The 18,476-nt window shown below is 40.4% G+C and overlaps 1 long non-coding RNA gene across 1 annotated transcript in view; it reads left to right on the top strand.

Moving 5' to 3' along the window:
- Positions 1-11,981: 11,981 nt before the first annotated feature.
- Positions 11,982-18,476, top strand: part of LOC103548405 (uncharacterized) — a 74,390-nt gene continuing 67,895 nt past the window's right edge. The window contains exon 1 of the long non-coding RNA XR_011526583.1: positions 11,982-12,125. This is a non-coding gene — a long non-coding RNA (uncharacterized lncRNA). The remainder of the gene's footprint in view (positions 12,126-18,476) is intronic.

Here is an 18,476-nt window from a genome sequence, read left to right as displayed (position 1 = left end):
AAGGGTGTTGGGGTGGGTCCATAATCTCCTGGGTTGTCATGGATGCTGAGAGTGAGACTCTTGTCAAGGCCACCTACATGGTGTGACCCACCATAGGGCTTCTAAACTGAATCCACATAGAATGCTCTTCAGACTTGTGTGGTAATTGCACAAAGCTGACCATTTATAACCTGCTAGGGCTTGCTTGTACGTCTTAAACACTCTTAAGACAAATAAATTGTCCCAGTGGTCTGTATTTGGGGCCCAATCTTTTTCATCGCTGTGTACAGAGCTGAACTGAGCTGGCTGCTTACTCTTGGTGCAAATATAATGGTCCAATTGTCCCCTCATGCTGGGGGGCAGGCTATGGAGCACACCCAGAGCCCTGTGGGAACTCACAGAAGGGAGGTGGCTATTCGGACACTTTGTGTGTAGTGGAGACAAGTTAACGATCCTGCCTGGGGCATTCCAGAGTTTATTTAACAATAAAATTGGCCCCAAATTCTCCAACGAGGCTTGTAAGTTCTATGCAGAGCACAATGGGGTGAGAATGCAGTTAAACACACATCCTAAAGGCATGTTAGCTTGTGAGGAAATGGCAAATCCCCTCTGTGACTTAAAAATACCATTTAAAAAATTGTGCCAACAGATTCTTTTCTAACCCAGCACCTATAAAGCAGAAAAACAAAATGGTAGTTTACCCTATGCCTACGCTTGTCAAAACAACTGATTAAAGAGTGAAAAATTCATCACTGGTGTCATGCGGGTAAAGAAAATGCAGCTATCTGATTGAATTATATACACACGTATTTTACTGAATTCAGTCAAGCTGATTTATATTGATGTAGCCTAAATGTGCCATCGGCTTGAAACTCAGTTAGTAAATTGGATGTGAAAGTCTTTAATATAGCAATATGCATTTCTCAAATATCAGCTTCCTAACATTATGACTCCGTAGGTATTGAGTTTCTGGTTTTGTTGGAGTTGGTGACAAATTTGAGTCAAGGTGTTGCCAAGGGGAGGGGGCCATTGCTAAGAGGACATCTCTGAGCCTGAGGACAGACTCCTGGGGTGTTAATATGTATAGATGACAGGGAAATTGAGAGGAATGGGAATATCACCTTCTGATGACAGCACCACCACTAACACTTATATTGATGGGTCATTTCTTTCAAGTCTAGGGTGTTTTGCAGGTGTTCTCTCATTAACTAATTAGTTAAGCTAATTAAGGGGGCTCTGGGAAAGAAGGAAGGTGGGGGCAAGAGGCTTTTGGTATTCATTTCATTTTCTGTTCCTTCCGGTCTGATGAGGACAGGAGTGATGGTGAACGAGTGGTCAGGGAGAGCACATGTCAGGGCAAAATGAGAAAAGCAGCCTTTCACCCTTCCTTCCCTGAGTTAGACTTGCACAAAAGTGAGTGTAGGCTGGCTGACTTGGGAATCCCAGGGGTGCTCTGCAGAGGAAAGAGTCACTCTTCTTTTGTTTTTCCCCAGGGAGAGATTTGCCCTAAGCTAACTTCTGTTGCCAATCTTTCTCCTTTTTCTCCCCAAAAGCCCCAGTACATAGTTGTGTATAGTTGTAAATTCTTCTAGTTCTTCTATGTGAGCTGCCACCACAGCATGGCTACTGACAGATAGTGGTGTGGTTCTGCATCTGGGAACCAAACCTGGGCTGCCGAAGCAGAGCACGCCGAACTTTAACTGCTAGGTCATCAGGGCCAGCTGGAAAGATTCACTCTTGAGGAGAGACAGTCTAGGGCTAGGCCAGAAAAGTCTTGTGTTACATATACATGGGAGGACGCAACTATTTTAAAATGTGGAAAGAGATTGCACTGAGAACGTAGATTGTACTGGGAAACTAAAGGGGATTAGGCAAAAGCATTAGTGACTAGGATGTAGTCTGAGCAAAAGACGGAGCAGAGCAGGGCCTTCCATTAAAGGGGGAGTAGACCAGGAAGCAGGGAGATCTATGGAAAGCAAAAAAGAGGTGAAGGAAGAATGTACATCACCAAGAATGAACCCTGTTGGAAACTATGGGCTTTGGCTAATAATACTGTATCAGTATTTCTTAGAGGTAGTAACAGATGTATGCAGAAAGTTAATAATAGGGGGAACCGGGAAGAAGACATATGGGAACTCTGTACTTTCCACCCAACTTTTCTGTAGACTAAAACTCCACCCTGCCCAGCCAAGTAAAGTCTATTAATAAAAAAAAAGAGAGAGATAGAGATGAGAGAAGTCTGTTGTGGGAAAGCTGGGGCAAAGAGCCCTAGCGATAGAGCTAACAAGTGAAATCTGGAGTTGAATTGAAGGTAGAAAGAAGAAGGAGAGAAGTTTCAGGATGCATTGAAGAGAGACAGCAGGACCTACCCTCACAGTCAGGAGAGAAAATGTAACAGTTAGTCAGAATTTCCTCAGGATCAAGGAAAGTGGGAGTGCAGCAATGTCCGTGCGCTCGGAGAAGAGAACTTGCATCTGGCACCGCAAAGGACCGTAATCCTCCGAGATGGCATGGGAGCTAGACCCAGGGAGGACACTAAGGGGTAGGTGCGGGAAGGTCCAATTAATAATAGTGACACTAACAACCATCGCTTGTTAAGCGCTTACTCTATAGACACGTTGTGCTAAGTAAGCCCTTACAGACATAATGTTGTTTACTTTTCATGACAAGCCACTACAGCGGGCACCATTTTTTATCTCCATTTCTGGGATGAAGAAGCTGAGGCTCAGGGAAGTTAAGTAACGTATCCAGGATCACATAGCTCACAGGCGTCAGGGTCGGGGTTTGGAACCAAGTTGGCTAAAACCACAGGCTGGCTTTTAGCCATTGTGCTTTGTTCCCTGAAAGAGGCTTTCTGAATAATTTCTTTCTTCAGAAGCAGTACTTTAAAACTCTTAGTTAAGATGACTAACTATCATGAAATTATACTTTTAATATATTGCCTCTGTAATTAGTTTCTACCACACCGCACACTCCCTTACTCCACAAAAAACTGCCGTTGTCTGATGACATTTATTTGCTGTGTTGGAGAGGAACAGAGGCTGAGCTGGGCTGTCACTGAAAAAGGCAAGGGCAGCAACTTTCTTTTTTTTCCTTAATGCAAAAGCAATCCCTGTTTGTTGTAACTAACTCGGAAATGATAAGCACAAAGAACAAGCCATGGTTATTATTCCTAGTTTCCAAGGGGGAACAGGAATCCTGGGAGCCATGTGCAGTTGAGTGTAGTGCAACAGATTTACTGAGCCATGCCATGTGCCAGGCACAGGACCAGGTGCCAAGGAAGGAAACATAAACCAGAGCCAGGCCCTCTCCTAAAGGAGTGCGTGATCATGACAGATGTGTGAAAACAAAGAGCTCGACTTTGTGTGATAAATAAACTTGAAACTCTGTTTACTACCCACATCTATCCAGTTCACACCACTTCTGACTCCAGAGAGCTCACGGGGCTGGAGGCACTACCTCTTCTCGAAGACATCGGAATTCCGAACCTCAGCTGCTGAGTCTTCAGTCTGAGCCAATATCCTGTCAGTGTTTATATACTGGGTGAAAACGGCCCAGCTGAGGACATCAGAGCTGTGTGCAAAACCAAACCCACACACACTCGTGGCATCAAGCAAAGCTCACACCACATTCTTGGCTGCTTCCAGTCTTGGAGAGATATACAGAAGGAAGCTTCTCAAGCACTGATGGAGTCAACCTCAAGTAACTCTGGATCCAGAATCACTGTTCTGTACCGGATATAATGATGACAGGCTAGGTCCATGTGGAGCCGACGAGACTTGGCTCACCCAGCTATGGAGTTCCCAGATGAACCGGGCTTAGCTTATCCACCATGCCTTCTATGGAGGCCCAAGTGAATTACCATAGATCCATGGCGACTCAAGGAGTAGTGTACTTCAGAGACTCGGTGGTGTGAATGTAATCTTACCCTCAGAGTTCACAGGGATGACTGACTGAACGGGTCAGCTCTGTGCAATCTATAACAATGCGTCTAGCTGCCAGTCACAGGGGTGTGCAAGCAAGAAGACCTGTAAGTACACATTGGACACACATACTGTTATCAAAGATTTTGGTTACTAACTCCTCCCAACTCATCACCTACAGTTTGGAAGCATACTGCTCATCTCAAGTAGCAAATATTATGCACCTATTACGTGTCAGGCACAGTGCTAGGGACAGGAGATATAGCAATGAGCAAAAAGGTAAACCATTGTACATGCCAATTATACCTCAGTAAAGTGGTTTATAAAAAATGCAAGACATTGTGGAGCTTACATTCGTGTGTGCGTGTGTGTGCATGTGTGAGAGAGAGAAAGAGAGTGACAGTCAATCAGTCAATCAATTAAACGTGTAGTATGTCAGATGATAAGTGTGATGGAGAAAATTAAAGAAAGGCAAGAGGGGAAGAAGACTGCTATGGGTAGGGGTGAGGTTGCAATTTTCAATAGGGAGGCACTTAATGGAGGTGACTGAGTGAATCACGTGACTATTTGGGGATGAATATTCTAGGCAAAGGGAAGAGTACAGTGCAAAGGTTCTGCGGGAGGGTATGTTTAGTGTATTCGAGAATCATCTAGGAGGGCACTGCACAGGGGAGAGTGAGGACAGGGCAAATGGAAGGAGATGAAGTCAGAGAGGCCACGCAAGGCCAGATTGGCCCTGGCTTTTCCTATGAGGGAGAAAGAGAGCGATCGCAAGGTTTGGGCAGGGGAACGATATGATCTGACTTTTGTTTTGGAGGATAATCCTGGATGCTCTGCTGAGAAAAGACTCTAGGGGGACCAGGGTAGAAGTAAGGAGATCACTTAGAGGCTATTGCAACATCCTGAATGACAGATGATGGTGACTTGGACCAAGGTGGTAGAGTGGAGGTGGTGACAAATAGTTGGATTCTGGATACATTTTGTAAGTTGAGTCAACAGGATTTCACAAGAGATTGGATGCAAAATATTAGAGAAAGACAGGAGTCAGGCATCTGAGCCGCCGCAAGAGTGAAATTGCCATTAACTGAAAAGGGGGAGAACACAGAGGAGCAGGCTTGAGGGCAAATATCAGAAGCTTAATTTAGGGCATGTAAGTTTGAGATGTTTATTAGACATTCAAATGTAGATGACTATGTTACACAAGTCTGGAGTTTAGGGGACAGGTCTGGGCTTGACATAAATTATGATTTACTAGAGACAGAGGGTATTTACAGCCACAAGCCTGGGTGAGATCACTGAGGTGGTGAGAGTAAATAGAAAGAAGCAGCCAGAGCAGAGTTCTGGGGCTCTGTCTTCACTCCAGCCGATGGGGACCCATGAGGGGGCACGGGGGTCATACTCCTGTGTAGTTCTATAGGAATAAGAATATATGTAGTTCTTGTCATCTACTTGAAAGAATGGTTATGTCAGCTCAGAATGTCAGGATTAGCTGGGACATTAGAGATCGTTTCAAGTAGAACCACCTTATTTTGGAAATGAAGAAACTGAGGCCTAGAGAAGAGAAGTGAATTGCTCCATAGATAAACTCTTTTGTGGCTCCAAGATGTAGAGGTGGGGTGTGTGTGTGTGTGTGTGTGTGTATTGTGTGTGTGTGTGTGTGTGTGTGTGTGTGTATGCCATAGTAGGGATGGAGGTACTCTTCATGCATTGAGTGCCTTGTCCCCTTTGCTAAGCCGGTAAGTGACCCTGCCTTTTCTCAGATGTGGACCTCTCGGGAGCCCTAGGATCTGAGAAACAGAGGTTAGGCTGTGGAGGAAAGATGGGATGAAACTTTAAAGTTTGCTTTCATCCCCGCTCCTCCTTCTTTTGAGATGCTAATCCTCCTAGACTCTGTAACAAGTTCCCTTTAGGAGGTGATTAGGTCTTATATCTTAAATGTTCGTGTGGGATTATTGTATTTTTGTGCTGGTTCTTCCAGGGATATTTGTACTTGACGTCCTCTATGTTCCACCGTGGAAGGGAAGGCCTTGCAGTGGCAGGCGTGCAGTTGAGGGGGTGCTTGGTAGAATTGTAAAAAGCAGTCAGTCTGTGGTCTTTCCCCCATGCTTGCCAGAGATATGGAAAGCATGCAGGAGTGAGAATCGGGGGTCTTCGTTAGCATGCATTATGAGCCACCCTACAGATATTCTGGGCAGCCAGGGCTGGAAGCTGGGAGCCTGAATCAAGATACAAAAGAACAATAATGGAGCTGGGGTCAAGACTATGTATTGTTTACAGGCATTAAGTCATTTACTCTTTAAAACATTCCATGAAAGGAGATGTCATCTTCATCTTATGGATGGAGAATTAGGTTCAGATAGCTAGAGATGGCAAGAAGCAAGCTTTGAACTCTGGCCTCTAAGCCTCCAAAGCCACACTGAGAAATAGTTGTAAAGGGGTTAAATCTATTAGATACCATGGAGGTTAAGAGCATGGGTTTGGGAAACAACACTTGGTTTTAAATCCTGGCTTTGCCTTTACTAGCTTTGAGATCTTGGGCAAGTCGTGTAGCCTTGACTTTGGGTCTGAAGGGTTGCTGGGAAGATTAAATGAGATAATATGTATCTAAGACACAGCACGGTGCCTGGTGCTTTATACATGATGAATTAATGGTGGAAATAACTAAGGGTCTAGCTGCCAAGAGGCTGGGCTGCAGCCTGATCTTCAGCTGGGACGGACACTGGTTATTGAGTGCTGGCACCTGTACAGATTGGTCAACACACATTGTCTGGAAGGTTCAGGAAAGACATGAGTCTTAACTAGGGCTTTCAAAGATGTGTAGAATTATTTTTTCACTGAGAATCAGAAAGCTACCAAAAATATCTCAAGTCACTCATTTTATAGCAATTTATCTTGAAAAATGTTTATTAGGCAAGCAAATGAACCAGACATTTTCTGTTTGAAATAATGAGCTATACATTTTGAAGAAACTTTAAATAGAAAATATTTGGATCACATTTTTAACAGAAGCCCTAAAAGTGTAAGCCATTAATTTAGTTCTGACTTTCACTGCCTGAGAGTTTTAGGAAAAGAGAAGAACTCTGCTTGATTTATTGTTTCATATATTTTAGTCAGGAATAAAAATGGGTGTTTGATATTTTTACTGCTCTCTTTAGAATTTCTAGTGCAGAAGATTTTCATGAGGAATTTATCTCCTCAAATTTATCAATCAGTTGTAAAACAAAAATATTTAAATAGTGAAAGGGTTGCTGAACCCAGTAAATGCATCAGGCTCTTAGGGCTGTGACAGTGACATTGGAGTTAAATATATCAAAACTGTTGCAACACAGGGTGAATTTTGTCCTCTGGGGAGTTCACAGTTGGTTTATTTCGAGTTTACTGAGGTTTCAAACACTCTGTTGAAGTCCATTTAAATCACCCTTATTCATTTTCCTAAGCATACGTGTTCATGTGTGTGTCTCTGTGGTTGTTGCCAGGGCTCAGATTCACAGTTGATCCCTTTGCCAGCATCAGGGGAGACCTCAGTTCTGTCTTTGAGGTAACCATCACAGCTGAGCTTACATTTGTGAAGTTAACAGACTAAACACTCCAATTAAAGGCAGAAATTGTCAGATGGATAAAAAGGGAAAACCTGACTCTGTATGACTGGGAGAGATGCACTTGAAATAGAAAGATACGGATAGCTTGAAAATAAACTGATGTAACAAAATGTGCCATAAAAACAACATATGAAGGCTGAGGTGGCTACATTAATATCAGATAAAACAGACTTCAAGAAAAAGAGTATTGCCAGAGCTAAAAAGAAAAGATAAGGAAAATAAAACAAACATTAATGTGTATGTGCCTAAAAACACAGCCTCAAAATATATCAAGCAAAAATTGACACAATTATAGGAAGGTAATTCCATAATTTTTTTTTTTCTTTTTAGAGATTGGCACCTGAGCTAACAACTGTTGCTAATCTTTTTTCTTTCTTTCTTTCTTTTTTTCTTTCTGTTTTTTCTCCCCAAATCCCCCAGTACATAGTTGTATATTTTAGTTGTGGGTTCTTCTAGTTGTGACACATGGGATGCCACCTCAGCATGGCCTGACAAGTGGTACCATGTCCGTGCCCAGGATCTGAACCAGCGGAACCTTGGGCTGCCAGAGCAGAGCGTGCGAACTTAACTACTCGACTACGGGCTGGCCCCTCCATAATTTTTGCAGAAGACTTTAGTAACTGTCTCTCAGGGATTTATAGGACAACTAGCCAAAGATCAGTGAAGACATAGAGGATGTAAATACACTATCAACTCTCTTGACCTAATGAATAATTAGGGGACCCTCACTCAACAAGTGCAAAATAAACATTCATTTCAGTACACAATACACATTTGTTTTATTGTACATGGTATGTTTATGAATATATACCATATTGGGGTCATAGTACAAGCCTTAATAAATTTACAAAGACTGAAATAGTACAGATATGATCTCTGACCACAATGAAATTAACTAGAAACCAATAACATTAAGATACCTGGTTGAATTTCAAATGTTTTGCAATCAAAAAACACATTTTAAAATATTGATGGGTCAAATAAGTCACAAAATAAATTAGAATATATTTTTAACTCAGTGATAATGAAAGTACAACATATCAAAATTTGTGAGATGTAGATAAAGAAGTGCTTAGAGGGAAATTTGTAGTTTCAGATGCTTATATTAGAAAAGAAAGAACAGTGACCTAAGGAAACACCTCAAGACATTTGAAAAAGAAGAGCAAAGTAAATCCACACTTTGTGAAAGGGAGAAAATAATAAAGACAAGAGCAAATAAAAACAAAACAGAAACAAATAATCCAAAAGTAAGTTCTTTGAAAAGATCAACAAAATGGATAAACGTCTAGTTAAATAGATGAAGAAAAAGAACATAAATCACCAATATTGGAAAGAAAAGAGAAGCTATCACTACAGACCTTACAGATATTAAAAGGATATTAAGAGAACATTGTGAACAAATGTATGCCAAAAAATAAGATAATTTAGATGGAATAGACCAATTCCTTAAAAAATACAACTAAAATTGATATAAGATGAAACAGAAAATCTACATAGTCTCTTTAATAATGAAGTTGAATTCATTATCAAAAACGTTCATACAATGAAAACTTCAGGCTCAGATAGCTTCTCTGGTGAATTCTATGGAATAATAACCCAAACTCTTTCAGAAAATAGAGGAGAAGAGAACATTTTCCAGCTCAGTTTCTGAGGCCAGCATAACCCTGAACATAACAAAGAGAATTCAAAAACAAAAAGTCCAGACGATTACCCCTTATGAGCCTAGCTGCAAAAATTCTTGAAAAAATTTGGTAAACTGAATCCAAGACTATTTAAAAAGGATAATACAAAAAAGCTTTTTGTAGAAATTGAAATGCTAATTCTAAAATTTACATAACCTGCAATAAATAGTAAATAAAATGCAAATAACCTGAAAAAGCCAAAGCAATTTTAAAAAAGAACAAAGTTCAAAAACTTATACTACCAGGGGCCAGCCCAGTGGTGCAGAGGTTAAGCTCCCCTGCTCCACTTTGGCAGCTCAGAGTTCGCAGGTTCGCATCCCGGGCACGGACATACGCACCGCTTATCAAGCCATGTTGTTGCAGATGTCCTACATATATAACAGAGGAAGATGGGCACAGATGTCAGCTTAAGGCTAATCTTCCTGAAAAAAACTAAAAACAAAAACCTTATACTACCAGATTTTAAGACTTACTATAAAGTTAGAGTAACTAACACTATGGTGTTTGTGAAAAGATAGTCATAGTTCAACAGAAGTAAAATAGAACAAGAGAAGAGAAGAGAGTCCAGAAATAGTCCCACACACTTATGTTCAATTGGTGTTCAAGAAATGGTGTTAAAGTAACTGATCTCCATAGGAAAACAGAAAACATCAGCCCTTATCTTTCTCCATACACAAAATTAATTATAGACCTAACTGTAAAAGCCAATACTGTAAAAATTTTTTAAAAAATGGGAGAAAATTTTGTGACTTTGGGTAGGGAAAAATTTCTTAGATACAGCACATGAAGCACAAACCACAAAAGAAAAAAATGGTAAATTGGATTTCATTAAAATGAAAAACTTCTGCTCATCCAGAGACATCATTAAGAACAAGAAAATGCAGGCCATGGAATGGGAGAAAATATTTGCAATGCATAGATCTCACAAAGGACTCAATTTTAGAATATGTACAGAATTCTTCTTACAAATGGGTAATAGGACACACGACTCAGTTTAAAAAATGAGCAAAAGATTTGCACATATAAATATAAAATGGATCAACTATTTTGAAAGAATATGGCAGTATTAAAAAAAGCTAAAAATATACTTACAATACAAACTAGAAGACCTCTTCTAGGCATTTATCCAAGAGAAATAAAAACTTATGTTCATAGCATCATATTCACGATTTGGTAATTGCATGAACAAATTGTGATATATCAATATGATGAAAAATTACTTAGCAATTAAAAAGAATGAACTTCTGATAGACGTAGTAACGTGGATGAATTTCAAGTTATTATGCTGAGTGAAAGAAGCCATACGCAAGAGCGCATACTGTACAATTCTATACATACAAAATTCTAGAAAATGTAAACAAATTTATAGTGACGAAGAGTGCATTATGTGGGTCAATGCATTCCCTTTACTTTTCCGGTCAGTTTGGATCAGCACTTTCTGATACTTGTATCCAACACTTTTCTGAAACAATTACTTTAATATCGAAGATGATAATTGTTTTGATAGAGAATAAAAATCAAACGTAAAATAATATCATTCTTACAACAGAAAAAAACTGTAGTGTATTGGATCTGTGTGATGGTTTAGGCACACTCAGCCACCTCTGCCCCACCTCCTAAATCCCTTGAAATGGAAGAAAAAATATACTCACTAAAGACTAGACCCACTACTGTCAAGGAAAACAAGAAAAGGCAACATCAACATAACGGAAATTGCGAGGTATTTCCTGGATGAGATAAAGTAATAGGATTGAACTGATAAGAATTGAGAAAACCCCAGCCTAAATCACACAGAGAAAACGGCCAGGAAGATAAGAGCAGATTCAGAAATTTCAAGAGAACAAAGAACATTTGAGGGACAATGTGGCAATCGGTGGGTCATCATTACTCAACAGGGGCCAGCTGTGCCCATAAACCCTCTGAAACTGAGCCACAGGTCACAGGGGAGGGAAGGTGGAGCACGGCATAGACTCCTGGTTAAAACAACAAGATCTGCACACAAGGGTAGAACTGCTGCCTGGAGGGGGCTCCTAGTTAGGATCTGGAGCCTTCTAGAGAGCATACAGTCAACTCTCCCATTCAGACAATTTGGGTTGGGGATGGGGAAAGACCTCTGCAACTGCAAAGCTACCAAAATAAAGCTTCCCAAGTCTTCATTCATAGAGATGAGTGGGAAATCCAGGAATTCTAGATACATGGGGAAAACCAACAGCAAGAAGGAGAAGGATTAAGTAATTCAGTGGACTCTAGAGGAGACAAGAAATTCGGAGAACAAAAAAGAATTCCGTTCTTAAAAGAATTCTGTTTTATATCTTGGGGAGAAAACCCCCAAAAGTACAGTAGTCCCCTCTTATCTGCAGAGGGTACATTCCAAGGCTCCCAGTGGATGCCTGAAACCGTAGATGGTACTGAATCCTATATGTACTATGTTTCTTCCTATACTTACATATTTGAGGTGTGACAGCAAAAGCAGCATGAATTTCTTTTTCTTTCTTCAAAATTTCAAGGATAGAAGATTCATTCTTACCAGAGATCTGAACAACCTCAGTGTACAATTGTTTTTCTCTCCTTATTAAGCTAAGAACGCTCACCTTTTCACTTAAACGAAGCACTTTACGGCTTCTCTTTGTCATATCCAAATTGCCAGCATTGCTATTCTTTGGGGTCATTATTAAGTAAGATAAGGGTTGAAGGCAAGCACTGCGCCACAGGCAACAGTGGATCTGATAACCCAAATGGCTACTAAGTGACTAATGGGTCGGTAGTATATACAAAGTGGATACATGGGACAAAGGGATGATTCACGTCCTGGGCGGGACAGAGCAGAACAGCGAAAGGTTTCATCAGGCTAATCAGAATGCGGAGCAATTTAAAACTTACTAATTGTTTATATTTGGAATTTTCCATTTGATATTTTCAGACAGGCGTTCGGGGGAGGAGCGGTAAGTGAAACTGTGGAAAACGAAACCGTAGATGGGGGGATACTATACATTACATTCACAAAAAAAGAACAGGCAGCTATAAGAAGGTAGCAAATCAGAAAATGAGAGGCTTTTGGAAAATTGCAAATAGGATTGCCAAAATGAAAAATTCAACAGAAGGGATATATAATGGAACGATCTCAACTCAAGACTGAAATAATGGTCTAGGGATGAGAATGAGATTAGAGGTGCAGACAGGCAGATTTTTCTTTTTATTTTATATGTTTTTATATTATTTGAATCTTTTAAAAAAGAAAGTATTAGTTGAGTAAAAAAGAAGAAAAAATTTAAAAATAGAACTCTGACCCAATAGTTCTACTTTTGATAATAACTCTCAAAAATTAATTTTAAGGAGTTCACTCCAGATGCAGATTAAAATGTATGTACAAGAGTATTTAATACACCTTTATATTTATAATAGCAAATCATTAGAAACAATCTAAATATCGAACGAGAGCAAAGTGCCTTAATAAATTGTTAGACATTCATATGATAATATGCTATGCTATTATTAAAAAATCATGCTTTCATAGAATATATATAAAGTTGGGGAAAACATGCAAGATATATTGGGAAAAATAGGATAAAAACTGAATGTCTTCAAAATAGAAACTACAACCTAATAGTCCTTGTGATTATCTTGAAATGATATTGGTTTTTACTTCGGTGTTGTCTAAAGGTTTTATATCTAAAATCTATCGCTAATTTACTCAGAAAAGAAAAGGAAAAGATGAAGTAGCAAGGAGAATATGGATGCAGTCCACAGGGCCCCTCTGTGTCTCTCTCTCTGAGATATATCTTTCACTGAATCTATGAGCTGGGCTAGAAAGAAAACCTATATTGAAAAAGATTCTCTTCCTTTCTGCAGCAGAAAGTGTGTTTGCTGTTTTGTAGTTTTTTTGGTTTTGTTTTGTTTTCATTCGGTGCAACATTGACATGCACCCATTCCAATAAGTCATATTTATCTCAACCCAGTCATTTTGTAGGAGCAAAATCTTTATATACTCGTGTATGGAGTGACACACACAATCCCTATACACACAAGCACACACACACACAATCTATTCACGTGTTTTCCAGCCAACAAGTGTTGTGAAGTGTTAAATTTTTCTTCATTTTTGTTTAGCTCACATCTGGCAGTTTGACAAGTACACATACACCAGAGCATTTTGCAAAACTGATAATCTTTCTTTGGTCTAAATTTTGTAAAATTTTAATTAATTGGTCCTTTTTCACATTCTTGTTGTTTTTAGAAATGAGATTATTCATCCATTGATTAAAAAAAGCATTTTATTTTTCTTTATGAGTTGTGATTTGATGTTTGTAATGTCCTTGCAAAGCATAGGTATTGTACTATTTTTTCCCCAAAGTTACTTGATTAGAATAATAACATTATTTTTCCTCATAGTAGCTCTCCTGTTTCTTTTATTTTATGTAATTGATGAAGAGATCACAATAATTTTGAGAAGTCCATTGAAACAGGGCATTGATTTATTTGGAACTGGTTTTTAGTGTGAGGATTCAGAGCCACTCAACACACTTATGGAACTTTATTTTCTTTGCAAATCCATTTGATAAATCACCACTTTATGTTTAAATATAGGAACTTTCATCTACTCTGCTTTCTCAGGTTTTCATGAAATCAATTAAGTGTAGTAGAAAAACATGGGCTTTGGGGTCAGACGGGCTTCAGTTGGAAGTCTGGCTCCACTATGTCCAAACTGCATAATTCCAGGAAAGTTACTTCTCTGAGACTCAATTTATTTATCTGCAAAATGAGGATAATATTAAGGAATAAATAGAAGGATATTTGACAAAGATAAACAAAAATAGGAACTAATATAGAGCTTGGATCCAAGTTGATTGACTGTTTCTCGTTATGTACACTTTGCTCTGGCTATTGTTATTTTTAATATGAGGGGCTTGGTATTCTGTTTCACTGAATATAAGTTGGGAGCCTTAGCATCCAGTCTGGTTTACCACTATCTGGCTGGAGTGACCCTGCGCATGTTTCCTAACTTGTAATATGGGGAAGATAGAGGAGATTACCAAGGCTCCTCCCAGCCCTGAGTGGGAATTTTGAGTAAAAATCTTTTACTTTGCATAGTCACCTATGTGACAAACATTATGACCAAAGAAGACTAGGGCAGGCAATTAGCAATACTGTGGAATTAGCAATACTACTCTTAATGAATATCTTTGTATTTAGGGCTGGCTAATCTTCTAACCATCTTTAGAAGTTGGAGGGCACTTCTTAAGGTCTCAACTATCATGGACCCTTCAGGGAACGAGATTTAACCATATTTTTTTGATTGCTTGGAGCCCAGGGGTCTTTTGAGGAAAACAGGTGAACTCTGTCCATTTTTAGAGTTTTGATATGTACTGAATTTTCTGAAGTACTCAGGGGGTCTACAGGAAGCCAGAGTGAAGAGAGGGACAAAAAAATCATATGTGAGGGAGAATTTTGGCAGTTTGGGCCAAGCTGAGAAGCAGGGTCTAAATATTAGAGTTCAGAGATTATGTGCATATGAGCCCAGATGTGGCCTTTACTCCCCAGATACACCTGTATCACTACCAGGCCTTCTTCCCAACCATGCGGTGCCTGCCCGTCCTCCAGAGACTGCGGGAAGAGAGAACTAAAGAGACCCACGCTCTGCGGGGGAATCCCTAGCGCAGGAGCTCTTGTGAGAGGCAGATGTTTCGCAAAGGTCTGGAGACGGGGAAGAACAGCTGAGCTTGGTGGTTTAGAGGAGACCAGTTGGCCTTGAGTGAGTAGTGGCCTGTGGGTGATGGAGCAACAATGGTCAACACGGCAGGACAGAGGAGGGCAGGAAGAGACCATGATTACTTATGTGACATCTCCACCCTTTTCTTTGTGACTACTAGGGGAATCAATCCGAGGATCCCCCAACAGCCCTGGAAATTCTTTGGACTGGTTGGGGAAAGTAATTCCAAAAAAAGATTGGACTTCCGGCTAGGAAGTAGGTATGTGTGTATGTGGGGTGGTGGTAGTGGTGGTTGTGTTTCGGTATCGAGTATGGAGATCTGGGTCGTATTTGTAACCTCTCTGTACTTACTGGTTGGTCTCGCTTGGGATGTACTGGTTGTCCCCAGTATTTAGAATAGTCACTTTCTGCTGTTACCTTCTATTTTACCTTGTTTATGGTAAGTGCGTGTTGCCTACTGTGTGTGAAACTTACACTAAGTGCTGTGGAGGCCATTGTCTTGGCTTTGACTACTCACTGTCCACACTGCCTGGTCTCAGAATCCTGCCTCCATGAGGGAAACTGCTTCTTTCGTCCTTAGATATTTCTCCACAGATAACACAAGTGATGGTTTAGAGCAGTTCTAAAATATGATTTCTATTGTTAGAAATATTTGAGAAAAGTTAGAACAAATAGTTAAGTTAAAAAAAAGAAAAAGGAAATGAGAAAATTCTTCCACTTGGAGTTAACTACTGTCAATGTGGTATAAACTTTTATAGTCTCCTTTTTATGCATATTTATTTTTTCGACAAACATTGAGTCTACTGCATTAACAAAAATGAGTCACTCTGTATATGCAGTTTTGTAATTTGCTTTTTCACTTAGCAATACATTGTGAACAATTTTCCATGGATAAATGTAAAATCGTTCCTCAGTTGCGTCTTGCAAATCGCCTGACCCTTTTTCTTGGGGATGCTCCCTTTAATTAAAACTCAACTTCCCTATACACATCTTTTCCTTCCATCTCTAAATTTGCTTATTCCAAGAAACCCATTTGTTAAAAATTATGAACAGAAGGACTGAAAGAAGAGAAATCTTTCTTTCCATTTAAGAACCACATAAAAATGCTCTGCATGTATATTTGACATTATCATCTGCTTCACAGATTTCTTTGGCTGGTCTCCATTTTAATTGTTTTGCTCTCTGCCACGTGTACTCTAGGAAACTATCAGCTCGCCTTCACCGGGGAGATGTGGCAGAAGAGAGTTGAGAGATGGTGGAAGGTGGGAGTAGGGACACGGAGAAGAGTTGAGATTAACCACCACTTGTTCCTGATCCAGGGACTGGGGTTCGCGCGAATGTCAGCATTACTCCAGTGAGCAATCGCATATTGAGAAGATTTACTTTGGAGGCAAATTTGCCTTTTTCTTCAAACCAGACGGAATCTAAATGGCCAAATGTAGCCTTTTATTTTTGGGGGGCAATGCTTTCTGCAGAATATTAATAGATGTCACACATTAACAAAAAATGTTAGTGCTGCCTTCAAGCACACTTCGGAAATGCTGTATTTTAGATAAACACATTTCTTCAATGCAGGACTTCTTGGAGCATTTAGCGTGCTAATATGCACTGTGACTCTCCAAGAGAGGCAGGTAGTCAACTTTTCTTAATCTCACACACTCTTTCTCTTTTGATGTTGGGTGTACACGTATTAATTAACAACTTTGGAAAATGCTAGTCTTAGATGTACGGTTCTCTACTGATACTGAAGTCAGGAAAAAACAAAAGTAGTTTCATTGTTCTACTCAGGATTGAGATATTATCTTGTAATTTGCCTTTCTAGGGGCGTAAGTTATCTTCTAAGTGGGAGGTGGGGTGTGACAGAAGTCATTCTTGGGGATTTTAAGTGAGAAACTCTAAACTGAGATGCTTTCCTGAGCAATCTTTGAGTCAAGTTGGTTTTTCCCTTGCTCTCCTTGCTTGCAAAGTTTGCAAAATAACAGGTGCTGGCTGATAGATGAAAAGTGTGATTATAAGCCTCAGTTTCTTCCCTTTTATATTCTTCAAACTCTTCTCCTTTATGGGGGCTGTCATCCTGGAATGAGACCCATGCAGCCTTCTGTCCTGAAGCCAACTAAAGGACTCTCCAGTCACCTTCCCAACCCACTCTTGAGATTTACTGCCTTAGGCTCCTTTGGGAAAGTCCTTAATGAGCCTTGCAGCCTGGAGCTGTGCTTGGAGCTGCCTCTAACCACAACTATTCTTATCAAAAAAATTTACCAGAAAACTAAGACCCCAGAAGAGGACCTCTGATGGAAGAGTGGTGGGTATGTTAAAAAAAGGAGGCAGGGCAGCATTCCTGATCATCCATAAATTAAAACAAACAAAGGAAAATCACATCCAACTGTAGTCAATTGCTTCTGTAAGAGAAGGAGTGTAATTCGAAGAGGTTTATGTATTTTGGCGGAGGATGGGGTGTGTGTGGGAGTTTAAAAGCATAGAATAACATGATCAGGAACCAGCTCCAGCCGCTGGCCAGCTTGTGCTTCCTTACTCTGTCCAGCTAGTGTGCCTTGAGCCAATTTTTTTTTCTTCCTTCTTTATCCCTATTTGATCTCTCCCATGTCTGAGACACCAGGGGGTGTTGAAAGAAGGGCTGCATGTGACCGTTGTAACATCTTACATTTCATAATTAGGAACCATTTCAAAGCACAGTTGTACATTGTATTCCGTCTTATTCTTAGACTAAGCCTGTGAACGAGCATAGGATTTGTCCCCACTTTATGGATGGGGGATTGAAACATAGAGACAAGCCTGAAATCATACAGCAAGTTAATGGCAGAGCCAGGAGGGGACTCCTGGCCACAGCCAGGGGTCCAGGCTTTTTTGATCTAGGGCACTCTGGGCTGCCTCACTGGCCTCTGGGCCTTGACAATGAAAAAGGACTAAACTTTGGTCACCATAGTCCATCCACTGCAGGTTGAGTCAAGACCATGAAGGGTGTTTATTAGAAAACTTTTTTGGGGCCGGCCCGGTCGTGCAGTGGTTAAGTTCACACGTTCCACTTGGGTGGCCGGGGGTTCTCCAGTTCAGATCCTGGGTGTGGATATGGCACCGCTTGTCAAACCATGCTGCGGCAGGCGTCCCACATATAAAGTAGAGGACGATGGGCACGGATGTTAGCTCAGGGCCAGTCTTTCTTAGCAAAAACAGGAGGATTGGCAGCAGATGTTAGCTCAGGGCTAATCTTCCCCAAAAAAAAGGAAAAAAAAGAAAACTTTTTTGAGTCACCTCTCAGCACTGGGGCTTGAGTTGGGATTGTGGAAATAAACGAAGACTACTCAAATGAGAATAGGCAAAGGCTATTTATTCAGAGCTTGCTGTCACAAGGGAGTCAGTCACCATCATTTGCATTTGGCAGAGACAAAGGCAGGCAGAGGAGTGGAAAAGCTTTCTAGCAGAAAAAAGAGAATGCTTTAGGTATGCCCTGATTGGAGGCTGTTGACATGGGGAAGTTTCGATGGGCTAACTGGAAGTGGGGCATCCTATGGGATTAGTTAGGGGTTCATATTTGGCTTTCTCTGGCTGGTCCTAAGTTAGAAGTGAG

This window comes from Equus przewalskii, chromosome 14 (assembly GCF_037783145.1).
Source record: "Equus przewalskii isolate Varuska chromosome 14, EquPr2, whole genome shotgun sequence".
Taxonomy (NCBI): Eukaryota; Metazoa; Chordata; class Mammalia; order Perissodactyla; family Equidae; genus Equus; species Equus przewalskii.
Note: the sequence above shows the minus strand (reverse complement) of the source record. Positions and strands in the feature narration are given on the sequence as shown.